Genomic DNA, 21,878 nt, shown 5'->3' on the forward strand with positions numbered 1-21,878 from the left:
CAAGTCAGGAGAGGTCTGTTGTGCCATGTGGGTATCTCCCTGGCTGGGAATCCAACTTGTGCTGCGGTGGCTGTGGATAGCTTCATGGTGCTGATGCTTAACCCCTCGCACCACCAGGGAGACCCTCCCCACCAATCTCTTTTATTGGGAAGATGGGACAGAGAGGAAGGACTCGACTGGACCTTCTCACTACCCCAGCTTGTTGGCCTAAGTTTGGCAGCTGCTTCCTGAGTTCCATGGCTTCATCAGATCAGGCAGTTTGCTGGAGAAGGTTCAAAGTGCAGGGCCTGAAATGTTTCATCTGCCTGGAAGGCCACTGCAGGGGTAGGGCCTGCAGTTGCGATGTTTTGCCAATGGAGCTATACTTGCCTTGAGTCTTGCCATTGTCCAGGAGCTGCTCATCCAGTGGCCTCTTGAGCACACCCTCCACGGCTATGTGCTTCAGCTCCAACTTGATGCTCACTCTATGATGTCCCAGCCATGCAACAGTGGTCTTGTGGTCTAGGGGTGTGAGAAGCGCATCCATGGCAGAGGCGGCCTCTCTTCCTTGACATGGATGTGAACCTGGTTCAGCCTGAAAACTGTTGCCAGAAGCAGAGATAAAACTCAACAAGGTTTGCTGGACTATTTTTCTCCTTGTTCCTCGATGCTGCTGGAAGTTTGCTTTGGATCTCCTTGCTGCCTGCCATCAGACTGTTAAACAACAAAATTCATCCAAATAAATATAGAAATCTAATTGGGATATTAAATGATTCATGAATTGGGCAGCATCTCATTTAGCAAGGAGAAAAGTAGAAAGGCACTGTCATCATGGGTCTTTTCAAGTAGATTCTTAGTAACTTGATAGCTTGTTATCTTGCACCCTTTTTTTTTTTTGCATGTCAAAAAGAACCTTCTTTATTTCCATAATTGCTCTTATGATTTCTTGCCAGGTGCCTTTGGAGCAGGTGCTCTCTGGCCTGCAGCTTTCTGGGCAGGAACCTTCTGGGTGGAAGCTGCTTGCCCGCAGTATTTATCTTTACCTTTGCAGTAGCAGCTACAGCCGCACCCTGAGCAGCAGGTGCTTTTTTGGTAGAAGCTTTCAGAAGAGCTGCTTTTTTAGAGGCAAAGAGCAGAAAAGCTGCCTTTTGATCCTTCCAAACTTCAAGCTTGATTATTCTCTTCCTCATTTTCTCTGCCTTCATGATTTATACTCAATCAAAATCTGTCCTCTTGGCTTTCCTTTCTCTTGCTTCATTTTTCCTGGCCCATCTTGTGCCTGCCCATTCTGTATTGTTCTCTGCCATCTACTAGGCTTATCGGACATAATTCTAGCCAGCGCTGTGAGGGAACTTGAGGATACAGTCAGTGAGCTGTATGATTTGAAAGGCAAAGCCTGTCACCTTACCTGAGTGCAAGGTCCATCAACCAAAGCCTTGTTCTGATCAATAACATCTACAATCATGACCAGTTTCCCGGCACAAAGGAGACCTAGGCTACCAGCCAACCTCTTCAAAGCGCCTGACCACTATCTTGATGGTGTTCTGTGAGAAGGAATCAATGTCTCAATGTACAGAAACTTATTGATTATGACAATGATAATAGGTTTCCCTTGAGACATTTCATTTTTTCAGCTGGTGTTCTGTGGAGAAATTTCTTGTACTAAACCAGGAGTGGTTCCAAATCTGTGGTGTGTACTCCAGGAGAACAAAATTGAGGAAAGAACATTTTGAGGAATCTTGGCAGCATGCCAGTTTTGGAGTAACACAAGCACTATATTCAGTGATGCAGAAGTGGAAGGCACACCTGAGGGATGGGAAGAAGTAAGGTGCAGGGACCTGAGACATAGGTTGATTTGAATTGGTGCATCAACAAGACAACAGAATTTCCTGTTCCTTGAGATATTAATCAAAAATGCTATTAGATGGTTCCATTTTTCTTGGAACTTTAGACACATGCAAACATATTTATATCTCTACTTTTTTAGGAAGTGTGAAAAAAAGTATTTTTAATGTCTATGAATTTTGCTTTTAATTTCTGACATAAAAAAAGCTATGTATAACTAATATATACAACTTGATAAGCTTGGAGACAAGTGTACAGTAGTGAAACCATTACGGTGATTTATTCCATAAATCTTTTTGACACCTTTGAAAGTTTATTCATGCCCTCTTATTTATTCTCATTTGTTTTACTTTTTTATTTATTTTTATTTAAAGGGCAGGTTTGTTAGGGAAGGAAGAGATAAAACAGTTAAAGGCTGTTTTAGACTCAGGCAGGCAGGAAGAATTGCCCCAGAAGGGACAGGTTTGCTAAGAGAGGCCTGCATGATTGCAGGCAGGAGGCCTTGACAGGTCATGGGCAGGCAGGAAGCTGCTGCCCTGCAGAAGGAGAGAGCTGGTGAAAAGAGGCACCTGCATAGGTGCAGGTGGGCAGTGGGAGTGCTGCCTTACTCTTTATTTTTGATTAAAAAATAATAGGTCCTATCCTCACTAGGAATGTGATTATACACATGGGGAGATTGATATTATAATTGCCTCTATATCCATATATTCATAAATTACACATTTTTGATTATACACTTCTGCTTTCAAAATCATCTTTCCATCCTAGTGGAATGTGTGTGTGTGTGTATAACATATAAATATATATGTACTTATCTGACTTGCTGCCTAGGTTTATTTAGTGTAAGAGCTAAATGGATTTTGAGAAATTTGAAAAATTAGGTGTGCAGTAAAATAGTCATTTAATCATTGTTAACGAGGGAAATCACAATACAGTAGCCTATAAAAATTGTTCATTGTTCAAAAACTCAATGTGAAAAGCTCCAGCTTATGTGCCAACCCCTTGCACAGCAGTCGTTTTGAATAATTCTCTTCTAACTGATGCCTGTGGCTCCCCATCTGTCGATACATTACTATCTGAATTTCTATAAGGAAGGCTTATTTTAAAAATACTTTCTTCCCTTTTGCACTTCACTGTGGATTTCTACTAAAGTGATGTTAATTACAGCTTGGGCAAATAGTTATCTGTTAGGAATGGAGACACTTGTGCAAGTGCTTATTTTCTGATTATTATAAATTATGAGATGACCTGGACAGTGTTAAAGTCAGATCACTATGACCCAAGAGAGGAGGGAAAGGATGAAATGGTTTTTAAATAGAATAAAAAGTAAGCTGGGCACCTTAAATTCCAGGCTGTAAGTAAAAGGGGGAAAAATACAGTGAAAATGATTTAAATAATAAACTTTTGGTAGGAAGTGGACAGAAAATTAGATGCAAATGAACTAAGGAATCATATCCAAATAGTTATCACCTAACTAACAGAAAATGAAAAAAAAAACACTAAATATTATTTAAAGACTTCTGGGAGTATAAAGGAAATAGAATATTAGAGTAGGCACAGGAAAATAGAAAACAAAAAAATACCTGAAATTGAAAAAGGGAAGTTTTGGGGGAAAAGTAATCATAAAAAATAAGAACAATAATTTTTGTTCATTGGTATTCAAACTTAAAGTACAACTTTCAGAAAACAAATCTAAGGCCCAGCGAAGTGTTTTTAGGTTTACTGGAAGAGATGTCCAGACAGAAAACATTTCTATATACAAAGGTTGGTTTTTCTCTCTCATTCTCAACCCTTCACTGCCTGCGTGCAAATATAATCCTCTGGAAACAACCCTGTGATGCAGTGAAAAGTTACTGTTTAATGTTGATTTTTAATGCCAGATTGCTTCTCTTCTCTCTCTCTTCTCCAGTGTTCTGCTTCTTTTCCTCTCTTCTCCACCCCTGTCTGAGTTTCCTTTCACTCGCTGGACTTGTGTCATTGAGAGGCACTCCCACCTTAAATCCTTGATGGAAGGAAAAAAGGAAGGGAAAAGCAACGCAAACGGCAGCTCATTGTAGGTCTTTCCAAAGAGCGCTGGCCGGAGTTTCTGCAAATTGCCCGACGCAATGCTGGACTCCAGGACAAAACCAAACACAGAGCTCAGGCCAGTAGAAGGGCTGGCGGCCTGCAGGTTTGAGGCCCCAGCTGTCAGCGCGGCCGCTTTTCCCGACTGTGCCCTCGGGCCCTTCCGCCGAGTGCCGGAGGGGGGCGCTGCGCATCTCCGGGAGACTCAGCGCGGAATCCAGCCTGACGATTTTGGCTCAGCGGGAGGTCTGGGCCACAAGAGGCAAGATGCTGAGAACGACCACCAGGCTAGTTGTCTGGAGACCGGACACAGGGCGGGCTGGTCAGAAGGCACCTGGAAACCCATAGGTTTGATACCGGCTGTTGAGGCTGTACCGAGAAGGAGCCTTCAGGAAAATAAACTCTGGGAGTTTTCGAGTGATGTGATTATTTGTTGTTACCTAAGCTTGCCAGTGAGGGTCTGTCTCACCATCATTTCCCAACAAAGTCTTTCGAAAGAATTCCTTCCTACACTTCCCAGTACTCTCTCCCAAACCCAGTGGACAGTGGCTGTCTAGGTGGTGGGCGTGGTGTGATAACGTACATCTCAAGGCTTGATCCTGCATCTCTGGACCATATTCGGTGCTGTAAAGGAAGTAATACATTTTTTTTTTTTTTTTTAAGCAGTGCTGGCAAATGCAGTTTTCATTTTTGCATTTCATTTGCAGTGATTATTTTAGTGTCCGGCGCATTAACTGAGCTCAGTGCAGAGGAATGGATGTCATGGGCTCAGGGCTCCCTCTTGTTTGATTTAGACAGTGTTCTGCAGGGCACATCCAGTCCTCCTGGGGGTCCAGGTGGAGCAGGAAGGTCTCGGCCAATGGGCAGCTTTTGCTGTTCCTACTGAACTTGCACTTGTCAAGGACATCAAAAACTTGAAGTTCTCCAGTGTTTGGCTTACCAAATTTGCAGATTGAAGATTTGAAATCTTGAAAATATAACAGAGTGACCCATAGTCTCGTATTTATGAGACTTCTTGGTCCTTAATGGAGGGAGAACAGAAAAGGAGAAAAACTGCATCTTACTAGAGTGGATAGTATGCTTTTTTCTACTCTCCTGAAAATATGGGCAGGCCCCCAGAAGTTTATTGCTCGTGCATCAGCAAATCTAGTTAAGATTTCCTTCAACTGCTTCCAGCTCTTTTTGGGAATTGTTACTTTAGGAGACAACACACTGGGGATGGGGAATCAGAAAATTTCAGCACTGGCTGGAGGGGTCAGGGATCACTTTTTTTTTTTTAAGATTTCTTTATACAAGAACTGGGGTACAGGGCAGAGGTGAGGGAGCGTAAGAGAATTCACCAGGGACAGAGCAGGGAGCAGAACAGGCAGATGACTGAAAACACTGCTGAGGGGAGCAATATTGGGGGTTCATTGGAGAAATGGTTGGAAAGATAGATTAAAGCCAGTTTGCTCAGTGTTAGAATGCCAAGCAAAAAAAATATTTGAAACTGTATTCTGTGGGCCAGTGTTTTCCCCAATTATGCTGGAATATTCATGTGCCCCCCTACCCCCCCCCACTGAATTATAATGGAGTGGAGATAGTGACCCACTTCAGGAAGGGTGGGGGTGCCTGGACATCCCAGGCCAGGGTTATCTCCTCCCCAAGCTTTCTTTGTTTATCCTAATATCTATATAAATATCATCATAGTCATTATTTGCTATGATTTGGAAATGTTTGACTACTGCTCTACAGTCAATGAGTTGCTGAAGATATTTGGGCACTCGCGTGATATTTTGAATTGTGATTTTATTCTCTTCCCCAACTGTATTATAAACTCCTCCAAGACAGGAACTCTGCCATTCCAATGGAGGAGGCTCCATTGTCCTCACTTTTGCAGTAATTGCTCAAGAAATACTTGATTATTTGACTAATTGAAGATCATGGCTTATAAAACTAAACTTCATAAATCATCTAAGTGGAATGTCTACTCTGTTTGGGTCTAGGAGTGCTTAGCAATCATAAAAATTCTTAGTGGGAGTATCTCAATGTAGTCAGAAAAATATGCTTCAAAGGAATGTGAAACCATTTTGCTGGTGGTCATGTTTAGACCTGTCAAGAAAGAAAAGATCAGAGAGCCTCAAGAGGTGAATAATGTAAAGAAACAATTCCCTGGGTCAAGACCTGTTTCTTGCTCTTGAAAAATCAAGGCTCTATTTGTATGTTAGAAACTTCCTGATCATAATTTTAGTAACATTCTATTCATCAATTATAAGGACAGTATTTTCACTCATTAGTCTTTCTTTATTCTTGAGGTGAAGGTGACTATAATGTTCCATTTAATGGTGAGGAGTGTGAACATGCTGGCAATCCCTCAAAATGTTAAACACAGAATTAATAAAAGACCCAGTAATTCTATTCCTTAGTACCTAACACAGGAGAAATGAAAACATACATCCAGATAAAAACTTGTTCATGAATATTCAGCAGCACTAATTATAATAGTCAAAAAGTGGAAACAACCCAAATGTCCATAAACTGGCAGATGCATAAGTAAAAGATGGTATAATCCATGCAATGGAATATTATCCAGCAATAAAAAAGAACGGAATACTCATATGTTACACTTTGAAAACATGTTAGGAAACAAATCACTCATAACAGACCACAAGTTGTATGATTCTATTTATATGCTATGTCCGCAATAGACAAATTTACAGACAGCAATTAGATTAGTGGTTGCCTAGAGCTGAGGGGGTGGACTAAGGGAATGAATTCTGACAGATACAGAATTGTTTTTTGAGATGATGAAAATGGTCTAAAATTAAATTGTGGTGTTGGTTATAAAACTCTGTGGGGCCTCCCGGGTGGCACAAGGGGTTAAGTGTCAGCACTATGCAGCAATCCGCAGCTACTGCAGCAGGGTTCAATCCCTGGCCATGGAGGTGACCCACATGGGGCAGCAGACCTCTCCTGGCTTGCCCGATGCTCCCCTCAGCAGTGTATTTCAGTAGCTCTGCCTGTTCTGCTCCCTACTCTGCCTCTGGTGAATCCTCTCACCACCACCCCCACCTCTGGCCTGTACCCCAGATTCTTGTATGCATAAATAAATAAATCTTTTTAAAAAACTCTGTGAACATACTAAAAAGCTTTGCAGGAAAAAGTTATGATGCTAAAACAAGAGGATTTAAGTCACAGTGAAGGAAGAGCCACTCATACTAAGCCTTTAACCTGAGGCTTGTTCTTCCAGATTTCTCCAAAGCCAGGTTTGCCAGGTGAGATAAAAGGCTGGTGGAAAGGGCTAATGATGCAACAAAATTTAAGGAAGGGGGGGAATGAAGGGAAAAAACAGGTTAGTGAGGACAAAAAGAGGTTAATATAGTACATTAGTGCTTGTGAGCGAAGAAAAGGAAGTCAGACAATAAAGTGCAGCCAACTTTACTCTTCCAGAATTCCGGTTCACTTCCCATGAGAGCTGCCAAGCAGCTGACCTAAAGACAAACCTTTCGCAGTGTGGACAGTTACTAGACTGCCATCCGCTCTCCTTTCAATAATGCAAAACCAAACTATCTTTGAGCAGTAAGTGAATCTAGGCGTCTGAATTCTGATGGAGTTGGATTTGAGAGCACACACTTGTTCCTGAACAGAAGAGGGCGCTATTAGCATGTGAAGTCTTCACTAAGATCGCAGGAAGAAGGAAGTAGTTGGGTAAGAGGCTGCATTGCATTGCATTAGGTTCTGTAACACCATCAGGCTAGGATAGAACACTTTGAATTTTAAAGAAATTGCCGCATTCTTGAAATAATGAGTTGACACACATGCTACTGTATTAAAGTAAAGCCAAACTGTAGTACTGTCAGTTCCTAGAGGGTTGATTTATTTAGACAGTCTGAAACTTTTATCTATTAAGCTTTTATTGAATGCCCACTATGCACAAGGTATGGAGTACTTTGTTGCCTTTTACAATCATAAATCCAAAGATAATGTGAAGTGTTATTATTGATGAATATTAAAAATGAAAACCATATTATCCATAAGCACATTCATCATTTGAACTCAGAATACAGTAAAATTCTATTCAAGAATGCAGTATCAGGGAGCATCTGATAGAGGAGGGAAAATTGTTGACTTTTTAATCTAGTTTATCTGCCAGCTCAACTGTGAAAGCATAATAATGGTTGAATTTATTCAGTGCATACTGTGTGCCAGTACTGTTCTAAAAGCTTTCCAACCTTATTATAAAAAGCATGGTCTGTGGACCAGTAGCAGAATATATGTGCTATGAATGCAGATTCTCCGAGGCCTCCCACCCCCAGACCTATGGACTCAGAATCAGCATTTTAAAGAGATATGTATGCACATGTTTCAGAGGCTTTCTTCTACAATGTATTATCTTATTTAACTCCCATAACCATCTTCTGATGGAGGTACTTTTATTATCTCCATTTTAGTGGGAAACTGAGGCAAAGAATTAAATAAATTACCCAGTGCAAAGTTGGAATTTAACTCAGGCAAAATAGCTTTCATGCTTATGCTCATATTTGTATGACCTGACTTTTCTTCTTGAAATTCTCTCCTTATTTTCAAATGCATAAAAGAGATAATAAACATGCCTATCACAGTGGTTAAGACTCACGGCTTAGGGCCTCCCAGTTGGTGCAAGTGGTTAAGCACAGCACTGTGAAGCTAGCCGCAGCCTCTGCAGCTCGAGTTGGATACCCGGTCAGGGAGGTGACCCACATGGCGCAGCAGACCTCTCCTGGCTCGCCCGCTGCCCCTATACCTCTAGCCTGTACCTCAGCTCTTGTATGCATAAACAAATCTTTAAAAGAAAAAAAGACTCACTGCTTATCTAGATAGTGAGATCTGTAAAGTAAAAGTTGGCTTTATGGGTTAAACATGCAAAGTAGAATCTAAATATTCCCTTCTTGGAAACACAAGCACTGTTTACCAAAGTGTGGTTTTAAGTCTGGCTCACCTACCCTCAACACACCAGGCACACTCCGATTCTGGGGCTTTGCATGCGCCTAGCATGCTCATATCTGCATGCCGAGCTCTGACTTCAAATCTTTGTTTAAATAATACATTCTCTAGAAGTCATCCCTGACTACTTGAAATGACAACTGTCCCTTTTGAAGATGATTCAGAAAGAAGCCTTTCCTAAAACAGAAACTAAAGAGAATGTTTATAAGAAAGAAGCCCAGAACTAAAATAAGAAAATGTCAATATTGGTCCTCCCTGGTGGCACAAAGGGTTAAGCCTCAGCACTAAGAAGCTATCGCCAGCCACTGCAGCATGAGTTCTGTCCCCAGCCAACCCCAGCCAGGGAGCTACCCACATGGCAGAGCAGAGCTCTCCTTCCTCACTGCTGCTCCCCTCAGCAGTGTATTTCAATCTGCCTGTTCCGCTCCCCACTCTGTCTCTGGTGATTCCTCTCAACCCCCTGTACCTCTGGCCTATACCCCAGTTCTTGTATGCATAAATAAATAAATCATTAAAAAAAAGAAAAGAAAAGATCAATATGGCTCCCGCCTTCCAGTGACCCAAGAAAATGCAAGTCTAAAGAGAGGCTATGTACCTTTCTTTTCTTTCTTTTTTTTTATACTTAAGGAGCATTTTTATCAGGAAAAGGGATAGAATAATAAAGGATACTTGCATAGACATAAGTGAGCAGAAAGAGTTCCGTGTACCTTTGTTTAGCTGAGTTCCCCCCAGGAGGGACACTTGTGACTTCTGTCCCACCTTCAGACTCCTAATAGATCATGAAGAATGGAGAGCAACAACACACAGAACTCACGATGGTTGTCAACAATAGATACTGCAAGTATGAAGAAGTTCTGCTACCCTGACGTGGCCAAGGTCAACACCTTGAGGGAAGAAGGCATACCTTAGGCTCGACCAACTGTGATGCTCTAAATACTACTGCTTAAGTAGGATCATCCAATGGAGTCCAACTCGCCATTTTCAGATATATTAATGTTTTCTGTCATCAAAGAAAAAAATTACACCTGTGTTCCTACACACACACACACACACACCCCTATTCTTCGCCCTTTCGTTTTTCTCAGTAACACTTTTTCCAAACTGATAAATGCTATTTTTTCTCTCTTTTTTTGCTTATTTTTTCCCTTTGGAATATAAATTCCCACAACAACAGGGATTTTGTTTGTTTTGTTCACTAGGCACCACTCTCATTCCAGCTCTGAGAGAACTACCTATCACCTTAGAGAATCCCCAGTACACAATACAGGTGTGATATTTGTGGAATAAATGATGGAGAGATGGTTCCTATCTGATTGCATGCTTCTCAAAATGTTGGTCTATGTTTTACTCATTTTTTTTTTCATGTGGTAACATGGGTTTACACCACTGTGTGTGACTCAGGGCCATTGAATCACATTGTTTTGCTCAGTTTTAAATTTCAAAATCTTAGCAATGGAATTTTTTTTTTAATATTCCCCATACAATTACGACCCCCTTATTTTGACCCCAATCCCTCCCCTCCCCGCCCCCTACCCCCCACAGAGTGTCTCTGGTTCATAGTTGTTTGTTGGTTTTGATTTTTACTTTCTTATAGTATTCTTTTTCCTGGTCCCTTAAGTTTTCTAGATTCCTGCTATGAGTGAGTGGAACTGGTTTTTTAAAAAAAGGAAGGAAGATTAAGGAAGGTTATTAAAATGGACTTGTTGTATAGAGAAGTTTAAATTGCATGTTTATGCCTCCAATACCATATTTTCTGTTTTTCAGAAAAATTCAGATAAATATCTGAAATCATGCCACAATTGCTAAGAAAAGCCCAAACAGTTTTAATAAAGGACAATTATATTTTGTGCATTTCATGTCTATGAATTTTGAGAATTTCATGTTTGATAGACAATTTTATTTGATGTATAAAAATACTACAACTTGTAAAAGTATCACTTTTTACTTTACACTATTGAGTTACTTTAAGTAGGTTCTCTGTATGTGAGAATTGTAAAAATTATTATTTGATATACAGTTGCCAAGGTAACCATCTTAAGCAATTAAGTGTGTGAAGTCAATGAAATTCATCCATGTGTAAAATTTCAACTCCAAGTCTTCAGAAATAGACACTTCATTATTTTCATGTTTTAAAATAAAATTTAAATTTTAGTCAAGTGGCCAGGTCAAAGAAGTCATCTCATTTCTTTAAAAATGTCTCATTTGCCCTTTAGGTATTGTTGAGATTTGCATGGTGCTCTATGAAATACTTTTTTATTTCCTTGTGAGTGTCAAACTAATAGAGACATGGAAGTCCAACAGAAAGGGATAAAATTATCCATGCAATCGCTGGTAAAACTGAGCTGAGGGTATTAACTAGAATCTGGTTTCATCTGATCTGTTTCAGATCAGGGGATATATTGTGGGGGGGGGCTAGGGAGGGAGATGGATTATGATTACTCACTTATTTAGAATCATTCGTTTGAGTGCTTTGATAAACTTTGAGCCCTGGTGAAGATGAGAGAGAAATAGACCTTCTAGAAGGCAGGCAAATCTGAAATTTACTATGTTTACCAGATGGAAGTCAAAGAATATTGGACCCCAAAACAACCATGCCACAGTCATTAGGAGAAAGAAAAAACAAGGCCATCAGTTCTTCACCCCGAGAAAGATCAAATAGAGGATTAAGAAACAGACAGGTGCTTTCTCCCTGTTACACTTATTTAAGCAAATTTATTAAAATTGAATGTATGTTAATGTAACATATACACAGAAAAGTGCATAAATCATTAGTGAGTTCAATAAAATTTTACAAAATAAAAACAGCTAGCACCAAGATTTTCAAAAGGAAAAGACAAGTTCTGCAGAGCACTGGCCCTTCTACCACAGCAACCATGCTCTGCACTTCCACGTGGCAGTGGGCCTCTACAAGGGCCACAAGGTGACAAGCCCAGAAGCAGCCAATCCAGGCACCTCACCAATAACACCCTATTCATGCAGGACATGACCTAGGAGGTGTGTGGCTTTGCCCCCTATGAATGGCCCACCCTGGAGTTACTCAAGCTCTCCAGAGACAAGCGGACTCTCAGATTCATCGAGAAAAAGGTGGGGACACACATTCAGACCAAGAAGAAGAGAGAGGAGTTGTGCAATGTCCTGGTTGCCAAGAAAGACTGAGCCCTCTCCCCCTTATGTATAAATAAAATCTTTTCAGAAAAAAAAAATTAAAAAAAGAAAAAGACAATGTCCAATATCACAGAAATCCTACTCATGCCAAACTGTTGCAATGTAACTGTTCAAAACTCTTTAAAGGACTGTAACAAAATCCCCATACAACAACACAAATTCAGAAGGTTTAAGAACCAATCGAAAATTATCACTCATGAAGAAAAAAAGGGAATATGGCATATAACCAATAGATAAATTATTGAAAAGAGACCCGGAAATGACAAAGAAGGAATTACAAGGGAAGGAGCTTAAAGTAGTCATTATTATAGTATATGTTCAGGAATATAAAGAAAAACATTAATAACAAAGTGATGAAATAGAAGATATTTTTATTTATTTTTAAAGATATTTATTTTTGCGTAGAACTGGGGTACAGGCCAGTGGTGCAGGGGTGTGTGTGTGAAAGAGAGAGAGAGAAAGGATTCACCAGAGACAGACTGGGGAGCAGCCAAAATACACTGCTGAGGGAAGCAGCAGGTGAAACAGGAGAGGTCTCCGGCACCGTGTGGATCAGCTCCCTGGCCGGGGATCAAACTCAGGCCATCACGGTGGGTCTTCATGGTGGTAGCCCTGAGACTTAACCCTTAGGCCGCAGGGAAGCTCTAGAAGATATTTTTAAGTGAAATTTGTAGACATGAAAAATATATGACTATTTGTTGAATGCAATATCAAAAGATTAAATGCTGCAGAAGAAAAAATATGGTGATTCCAAAAGCATAACCACCCAAAATAAAACACAGTGAAAAAGAAACAGGGGGTGGGGTGGGGTGGGGTGTGGGGGGTGGGGTGAAAGGGCCAAATTTAAGAAGTCCATCTTGGAGGAGAAAAATACAAAGAAAATGGCACTGGTACACATCTTACTAAAATTTTTGAAAATCAGTGATAAAAGACAAAATCCTAAAGATAACTGGAATTAAGAAGAAGTTGGAGAAAGATTATATACAGAATAACAAAGTTAACACTACAGGAGACTTCTTGACAGAAACTGAGAAAGCCTCTAAGACAATGAAATTATTTCTTTTTACAGTGCTGAAAGACGAAAGTGTGAACCATTCACTGTGTACTCAATGAAAATGTCTATTTCAATGAAGGCAAAATAATATCCTTTTTAGATTTAAATTTTTCTGAAATAATTCTTTGACATCAGGCTAATTTTACAAAAAATATATTAAAAGTTCTGTGGGCAAAAAAGAAAATGATACCAGAAATAATGCAGCTTGTCACAAAGGAATAAAGAACAGTGAAAAAAAGTTTTTAAAAAATGAAAATGTTAACATCAGACAAAATAAGCTTTCAAACAAGGAATATTATCAAGAATAAAAGAAAGGTTTCATAATGATAAAAATTCAATTGCGCAAGAAGACATAAAATCCTTAAATATGTATGACTCTAAAAACAGAACTTTGAAAAATGTGAAGCAAAACTATTAAAACTAAAAGGAGAAATAGAAAAATCCAAATTAGAGGTAGAAATTTCAACACCTAACTCTCGTAATTAATATAAAATGGATGAAAGGATTAGAAAAAATATAATAGACTTGAAAAACACTATTAAATTAGTCCAATCTACATTTACAAAACTTTACACACAGCTGTAGCAGAATATACATTTTTTTCCACAAATGCACAGATGATTCAGCAAAATACAACATATTATCAGCTACAAAACAAATCTCAATAAATTTAAAAGAATTGAAACCATGCAATTTTTCTGTTCACAGTGAAATAGTAATAGAAAATTATCTGAAAATCCTCTGAAATACTTGAAAAAATAAGCAACACCTTTTTAAATAACTCAAGAATAAAGCACATGGGAAATTGAGAAATATTCTAAATTGAAAGAAAGTGAAAACACTATATCAAAATTTGCAGGATATTGTGAATACATTTTAGAGGTAAATTAATGGCATTAAATGCTTATGTTAGGAAAGAAGAAAGTCTAAAATTAAGCTTTTACCCTAAGGACTTGATAGGTGAGCAAATTAACCAAGGCAAAGAGAAGAAAGGAATTAGGGGAAGAATTAATCAATTAATAGAAAACAGAATCAAGAAAAACACAGCAACCAAAATTTGGTTCTCTGCAAAGATCAATAAAATTAATAGGCGTCTATCAGACTGACCAAAAGGAAAAGAAGAAAGGTACAAATTACCTGTATCAAAAATAAAATAGGTACCCTCAATAAGAATCTTAGAGTTATTAAAATAATAATGGAGTATTATGAATGGTTTTATATCAACAAATTAAATATATTAAATGGGGAAAATCTCTGAAAGATATAAACTATCAAAGCTTACTCAATACAGAAATCTTCTCAATTATTTGTAAAGCCCATACAATGAATGTAATACTAATAAGAGAAGTTAAAAAATAGAAAGTTACATAATGCTTATTAATCAGAAGATCCATTATTTTTAAGATGCCCATTATCTCCCCAAATGATCTATAGATGCAGTGCAATAATATTAAAAACTCAGGAGGCACCCAGCTAGAAAAGAACAGGCTAATTCAAAACATTGATGTGAAAATGCAAACAAAATCCCAGCATAGCCAAAACAATTGTAATCCCCCTCCCCCCCAAAAAAGGGCAAAATTGGAGGATTTGTAAGACCTGCTTCTAAGACTTTTTTTTTTTTTTTTTTTTTAAGCAGTTGGTTCTTAATCTAGGATGATATTGCCCCCTAGGGGACATTTGGCAAATTCTGAGAACTTTTTTTCTCTTTAATGACTGGAGTCATTAAAGGGTGTGCTGGGTATCTGGAAGTAGAAGCCAGGGATGCTGCTGAATACCTTACAGTGCACAGGATAGCCCCCCACGATAAAGAATTCACTGACCCAAAATGTCAATAGCACTGCTGTTGAGCACCCCTATTTTAAAGCGGCAATAATCAAGGCAATGGTCGCAGGCCTCAGGATGGAGATATTTAACAGAAATGTATAGGGTTCAGAATTACCTGTTGACCAAGATGTCAAGGTAATTCAATGAGGAAATGATACTCTTTTCAATAGTGCCGATTGGACATCTGTATGAGAAAAAAAAAATGAATCTCAATCCTTCACACTAACTACTAAAAACTAATTTAAAATGGTCATAGCATTCACTATCAAAACAAAAAGTCTAAAGCTTCTAAGAAAAAGAATAGGAGAAAGTCTGAGCAACGTTGGTAAGATTTCTTAGATAAGTGAAGCATGAAGCAACAAGAAAAATTTTGAATGTCATCAAAATAATATCTTTGGCCTTTTAAATGTCAGTGTTGAAAAATAAAAAGGCAAGCCACAGTTGGGAGAAAAACTTTGCAAGACATGTATAATAAAGCATTTGAATACAGAATAAAATAATTCTTACAGCTCAATAAAAACAAATGAAAAATGTTCATAATAAATAGATTTGAATAGACACTCCACCAAAGACATAATGAAGACGTCAATCAGCATAAAAAAAGATGTTGAGCATAGTTAGTAGCATTTGCCGATGAGAGAAACGAAGAAGTTAAACCATAATGAGGTAGCACTACACATACACTAGTATAACTGGTTTTTGGTATCCGGTTTGGTTGGGCTTGTGGAGCAACTGCAATTTTCATACATTGCAAATAGCACAGACACATTGGAAAATGCTTTGGCATTTCTACTAAAGCTAACCAGACACTCATCATACAGCCCAGCAACCCGACTTTCATGTACTTATCCAGGAGAAGTGATAAATATCCATTCATGTCTTCTAAGAAATTAAGAAAGAATGTATGTGTGTAAATATCTGTGTGTATATGAAAGGGTGGGTAGGGGTTTAGTGGACAAGAAAGACTAAATAGGAGGCACATTATATCTATATCCTTTCCCATCTGCTTCATTCTTCCTTCCTATAGATGGAGTTTATGTACGATGTCAGATGTCAATTCACTCTGGTCTAAAGAACTTCTTTTAGCATTTCTTATAATCAGGTCTGCTGGCAGTGAACTCAGTTTGGATTTATATGCATTTTGTTTTATTTTGCTTTTTAACAATGTATTTATGCATACAAGAACTGGGGTATAGGCTGGAAGTTTGGGGGTGGGTGAGGATTCACCAGAGACAGAGTGAGGAACAGAACAGGCAGATCTACTGAAATACACTGCTGAGGGGAGCAATGGGCTAGATAGGAGAGGTATTCGGGGCCATATGGGTTAGCTCCCTGGCCGGTCAGGGATCGAACTTGTTTTGCAGAGGTTGCAGATAGCTTCATAGTGCTACGACTTAACCTCTTGTGCTACCAGGGAGGCCGGGGTTTATATTCATTTTTATTCATCTTTCTTAACAGCGTTTCTGAAATATAATTCACATACCACATAATTCACTCATTTAAAGTGCACAAATTGACTAGTTTCTAGTATATGCACAAAGTTGTACCTCCATAACCACAATCAATTTTGTAATCACAACCCCAAAGAAATCCTGCACCTTTTAACCACAAGCTCCAATTCTGTCATTCCTCTAGACCTAGGCAACCACCAATCTGCTGTCTGTCTCCTGTAGTAGGGCCTATTCTGGATATTTCCTATAAATGGAGTCATACCATATGTCATCTGTTTTCTCAGATTATCCCACTTCTGGTGTGGGCCGTTGCAGAATGGGGGAGGCAGATACTATGATGAAGACCAGTGTGCAGATATTTATTACAGAGTAGACTTGGGACCCACACTTGGAAGGCAGTTAAGGAAGCTGACTTGGGCTGAACGAGAAGCTGGGCTGTGATGCAGTCACCCTCCCAGGAACCACATCAGAGCACAAGGAGCTCAGGGGCTGGATGTTGTTTTGGGCTGCTGCCTTCAGCTGGGCTGTGGAGTTCAGGTCTTTATGTACTGGTATTAGAGGAACACTGTCACAGGGATGGGGGGTGACCATGGGTCAAGGAGCACTGGCAACTCAAAATCAGACTGTACAACAGTCAGTTTAACTCCCAACAATGGAGAATTAAGTACTTTAATCCAGAAGGGATACCGGGGTGGTACATCCCAGCTTCCATTATATGGACTCGACTCGGAACCGTGAAGAGTAGAAAGAATGGTTCTTTCAAAAAGTGTTGTCAGAACAGAGCTCTCTTCTGTTAAATACATTTATTTGAAGGAACACTGTTCTTGGAGAAGAAGAGACCTAGCTGAGATGTTCCCCATTAAATGAACGTTTCTTAAATAAGCAAAGCTTGGAGGTATCTTCATAGCCAGTGATGGCATCACCATATCATTACAAAACCCTTGGAGGAGATATTGCTCTGGTTATAGAAGATGAAGATCAGGAAAAAAATGACCCACCATAGGATGCAATGGACTACTCTTCACTCAGAGAAAGGCAACTGACCAGTGAAGGATGGTCCCTTATTATGACAATTAATAAATTTAAAAGGACAGTGGCAATAGGAGTGAAAGTGTTACAGGGCAGGGAGAGGAGCACCCCAGGCTCCGCAAACCTGCCTCCTCTAAATAGGTTCTGCCATCCGCCACATCAACACAAAACATATTAATGAGAAGGAGCTTTAATACAATTAGGAAGCAATACAGGAAAGGCAAAGAATATAGTTTCTAAATCAAGCACCCAAAGTTACCCATCCCTCTTGGGTAAAAGCCCACCCAAATGGAATTCGCCCAGAGCAAGGACCGAAAGCCTGCCACAAGTCTAAAGCACCTGTCAGTGGGGACCCACAGAAAAGGATCAGAAACAACCAGACAAGTCTGGAAGGAAAAGAGCAAAGTCAAAATTAAGATAAAAGCTGCCACTGTCACCTCCCCATGGGTCTCTCACCCACATCTGTGTCAACCAGTCCACAACTAAGAAGCAAGCGTAGTTTCTTCATGTGTCTCTCGGCAACATGTGCCTCCTCCAGGTCTCCTTCTGGCTCTCCATTCTGCTTCCTTTCTTCCTCTGTCCCTTCTGCAACTTCTTGGCTTCCTGCTCAGCTCCACCCTCCTTTGGGTGGGGCAGGAAACCTGAAACTTGCCCTTTTCCTGGGGACCACCCTGTTACAAAATTTAGCAGGGTGGGAGAAGTTCACTTTACTTATATACAAGACTTTAGAAGCTGAATTAATTTCTTTCCTTTAAATTCATATACTTTTTTTTCTGACTACTTTCTTTCTTTTCTTTTTTTTTAAAAGATTTATTTATTTTTGTACAAGAATTGGGGTACAGGCCAGATCCACGGGAGGGTGAGAGGATTCACCAGAGACAGAGCGGGGAACAGAACAGGCAGACTGACGAAAAACACTGCTGAGGGGAGCAGCGGGCAAGACAGGAGAGGTCTGCCGCGCCATGTGGGATTCTCACTGGCCAACCAGAATGGAAACAGCACTGCAGAGGCTGAGGACAGCTTCACAGTGCGGCGCTCAACCACCTGCACCACCAGGGAGGCCCTTTCTGACTACTTTCTTCTTCTCTTTTTCCCATCTGTGCCTCTGAGTGTTTTTCTGTCTTCTCTTCCTGACTTTTCATTGTTGTGGCTTTTCTTCCTCTTCCTCATTTTTTCCCCTCTGTCTTTTCCCTTCTTCCTTGTAGCCCCTTTCTACCACCTGTCTATACATTATTTTCATTCCCCTAGTTATAATTCATTTTTTGGTACCAGCTCTATTGCAATATGATGCCCATACCACATAACTTATTTCTTTAAAGGAAACACGTAATTGGTTTTTATTATATTCTAAAGTTGTGCAACCATCATTGTAATCATTTTTAGAATGTTTTCATCATCCCCAATAAAACCTGGTACTTTGTAGCTATCACTCCCTAATCCTCCCTTTTCTTCCAGGCCTAGGCAACACTAATTACTTCCTATTTCTACAAATTTGCTTACTATAGATGTTTCATATAAATTGAATTATATAATATATGGTCTTTTGTGACTAGCTTCTTATATTTAGCACTTAATAGTCTTGTGACTTGTTCAAGTTGTGGTATTTATCTATGCTTCGTTTATTTTATGGCCAAATAATGTTCTATTGTATGGATAGTCCACATGTTATTTATCTATTGATCAGTTAATGTGTAACTGAGCTCAATGGATCTGTTCTCTTGGTGGGTGTCTGGACCAAATTAAAGACACCGCCAGGATGGAATTCACAAAGGACAGTATTTATTTTATTGAGACAAGAAAAGTAGACAATGAAGCCAGCATTTCCAAAGAACCTGTCTCTTAGCTGGGAAGCTTAGGTGACATTACAAAGTATTTATTGCTTAGTGGAGAGGGAGGCTTCAGGAATGGCTGTGTTCCTTGTTCTGGTGTCTTCTGGTTCCTATCGTCAGCAAGGGAGATAAGTGGAAAAACAGGAAAAACATACCTTCAGGGACATATAAATTTGTCATACTCATGATTCTTACCTCATCTAGCTTTTATTTATGGTCTAGAAACTTGTGTACAAAGTTCCCTACGTGTGGTGACATGGGCTAAGAAGGAAGCATTCCTAAACTCTCACTAATACCACGCTCACAAATAGATATTTGGATTGTTTCACCTTTTGGCTATTATGAATAAGATTGCTATGACCATTCCTGTACAAGTTTTGTGTGGAGGCATGTTTTCATTTCTCTAGGAGCATAATTGCTGGTTCATATAACTCCACATTGCTTTGTGAAGAACTGGGCAATATTTTGATTTATTGGAAATACATGTATCTGCCATTTAGATGACCAAAATGTATTTCTCCAACAAATTTGGTTTTGATCCACAAGTTTCTGGCCCACAACTGGCAAAAACTTTGGTATTTCCTAGGTGTTAAGAGTGTTAAAGTGTTTCTTGTTATGTCAAAAATGTGAATTTTGGGGAAGCACCTGAGGGCTGGTTGCCAGGGGAACCAGCCTTGTGACTAGAAGGTTGTAACTTCCAATCCTGGCCCCTGATTTCAAGGGAGTGAGAGGGGCTAGATGGTGAGTTCAATTGCTAGTTGCCAATGAGCTAATCAACCACACCTATATAACAAAGCCTCAAAAGAAGTGCAAAAGGAGGGGCTATGGAAAGCTTCCAGGTTTGTGAACATTTGGAGATTTAGGGAGAATAGCACATCTGGGGAGGACATAGATGCACCATATGTTTCCCCCATACCTTGCCCAATACATCTGTTTCATCTTGACTGTTCTGAGGTATATCGCCTTTGTAATAAATTGGTTATCTGCGAGTAAATGAGTTTCCTGATATATGTCTGTCATCATAGTAAATTAATTGAACATGAAGAGGGCTTCCTGGATGTCCTTTGATTTATAGGCATGACTGCCTACAAAAGCATGGATAATTATCCGGGCGTGGGACAGCTACCTGAAGTCTGAGAAGGGGTGTAACAGGAACCTCCAGGCTGCCACTGGTTGGTCAGAAGCCCAGATGGCTGCCTGAGCTTTAAACCTGCATCTGCAGTAGAGTGTTGGAAGCAGAGGTGGTCCTAGGAGACTGGACCCTTAACTTGTGGAATTTGGAGCTATCTCTGGGTAGATAGTGTCAGAATTGAGTTGAATTCTTAGACACCCTACTGGTGTCTGACAATTGCTTGTTGGTATGGGGACACCCACCCTCACCCCCAATGGAATTGGTCTCACGACAGCAATAGCACAAACTGAGGACCATTTTCCAAAATGTGTCCATCATTTTACATTTCCAACAGCAGAGTATGAGGGCTTTGATGTCTCTGTATCCTCATCTATACTTGTAATAATCTTCCTTTTCCCCCGCCCCAAGTATAAAATACAAGCTTTTAATAACATAGATCAGCTTTTTAGCTTTTATAAATTTAAAAACAAAAGGGGACATGCCATTTTATATTTGGAAGGGTCACTATGTGTGGTTAAGTAGAAAGTGGACATAAGGGAGCAACTCCAAAGAAAGTGACACCAGTTAGGAACTTTGGAAATGATGAGATGTGACCCAGATTATGAAGGTGGCAGGGCTGTAAAAAGCGGGAAGACTGGGAGAGATTTTCTAAGTCGAGCCTTCAGGACTTGGTCATTCCTGAGATATAAGTGATAAAAGAGAGACAAGAATCAAAGATGCTCCTAATTTATTATAGTTGGAAACTGTATATTTTGAGTATGTTGTAGATATGATAATGGTGCTCTCCAATTTAAAAAAAAAAATAGGAAAAAAGCAGATTCAACGTGTATGAAGCCCCATAAGAGGTGGTGACTGCAGGAGTTCCAAGCTCCCCAGGTGGTGTGTCTGACAATAGACAGAATGTCCCCCATCAGCTACCTGCTGCCTCTGTGACCAGGACAGCTTCCTAAGGGCCCTCCAGTTCCTAGTGTTGTCTTTTCCAATTGTCCTTTTTATCACTGCAGTGCAAACAAAATGATTTTTCAGAAAGAACATCTCAATTTGTCACTTCCTTTGCAGAAAACTTTTCACTGGTTTCCTGTTGCCACTAGGACAAAGTTCAGGTCCCTAATGTAGTTTTCAAGTTTCTGCTTAATCTGGTTCCTGCCTGGCTAGTTGACCTCTTACCACTTCCTCCCTTACAATCTGTGCCCCAGCTGAACTGTCATCAATTCCTCCAACATTCTATGCTCTCTCTCATCCTCTCACTGCCTGGCTATCTTTTACATCATCTTTCATTGCCTGCTGTTATGTCTATTTATTTTTTAGGTCCTGCCATGGCCATTACGGCCGCTAGAAAACTGCCTTGACATATCAAATCCAAGTTAGGGATCTCCTTTTACATAGCAGTCTTGTACACCTAAGTCAATTGACCTGATGGCCCTCAGCTCTCTTTTGGTCTGACTATGTCCTGGAGTAGATATTGGGCTCCCATAAAGAGTGAATGTATAGGGCCTCCCTGGTGACTCAAGGGGTTAAGATGCAACCTATGAGCCTCTACAGCA

At 39.8% G+C, this 21,878-nt stretch overlaps 1 pseudogene; it reads right to left on the bottom strand.

Moving 5' to 3' along the window:
- Positions 1 to 915: 915 nt before the first annotated feature.
- LOC119249629 (60S ribosomal protein L14-like) lies at positions 916 to 3,876 on the bottom strand (annotated as a pseudogene).
- Positions 3,877 to 21,878: the final 18,002 nt, after the last annotated feature.

Source organism: Talpa occidentalis, unplaced genomic scaffold (genome assembly GCF_014898055.3).
Source record: "Talpa occidentalis isolate TD23 unplaced genomic scaffold, MPIMG_talOcc4v2.1, whole genome shotgun sequence".
Taxonomy (NCBI): domain Eukaryota; kingdom Metazoa; phylum Chordata; class Mammalia; order Eulipotyphla; family Talpidae; genus Talpa; species Talpa occidentalis.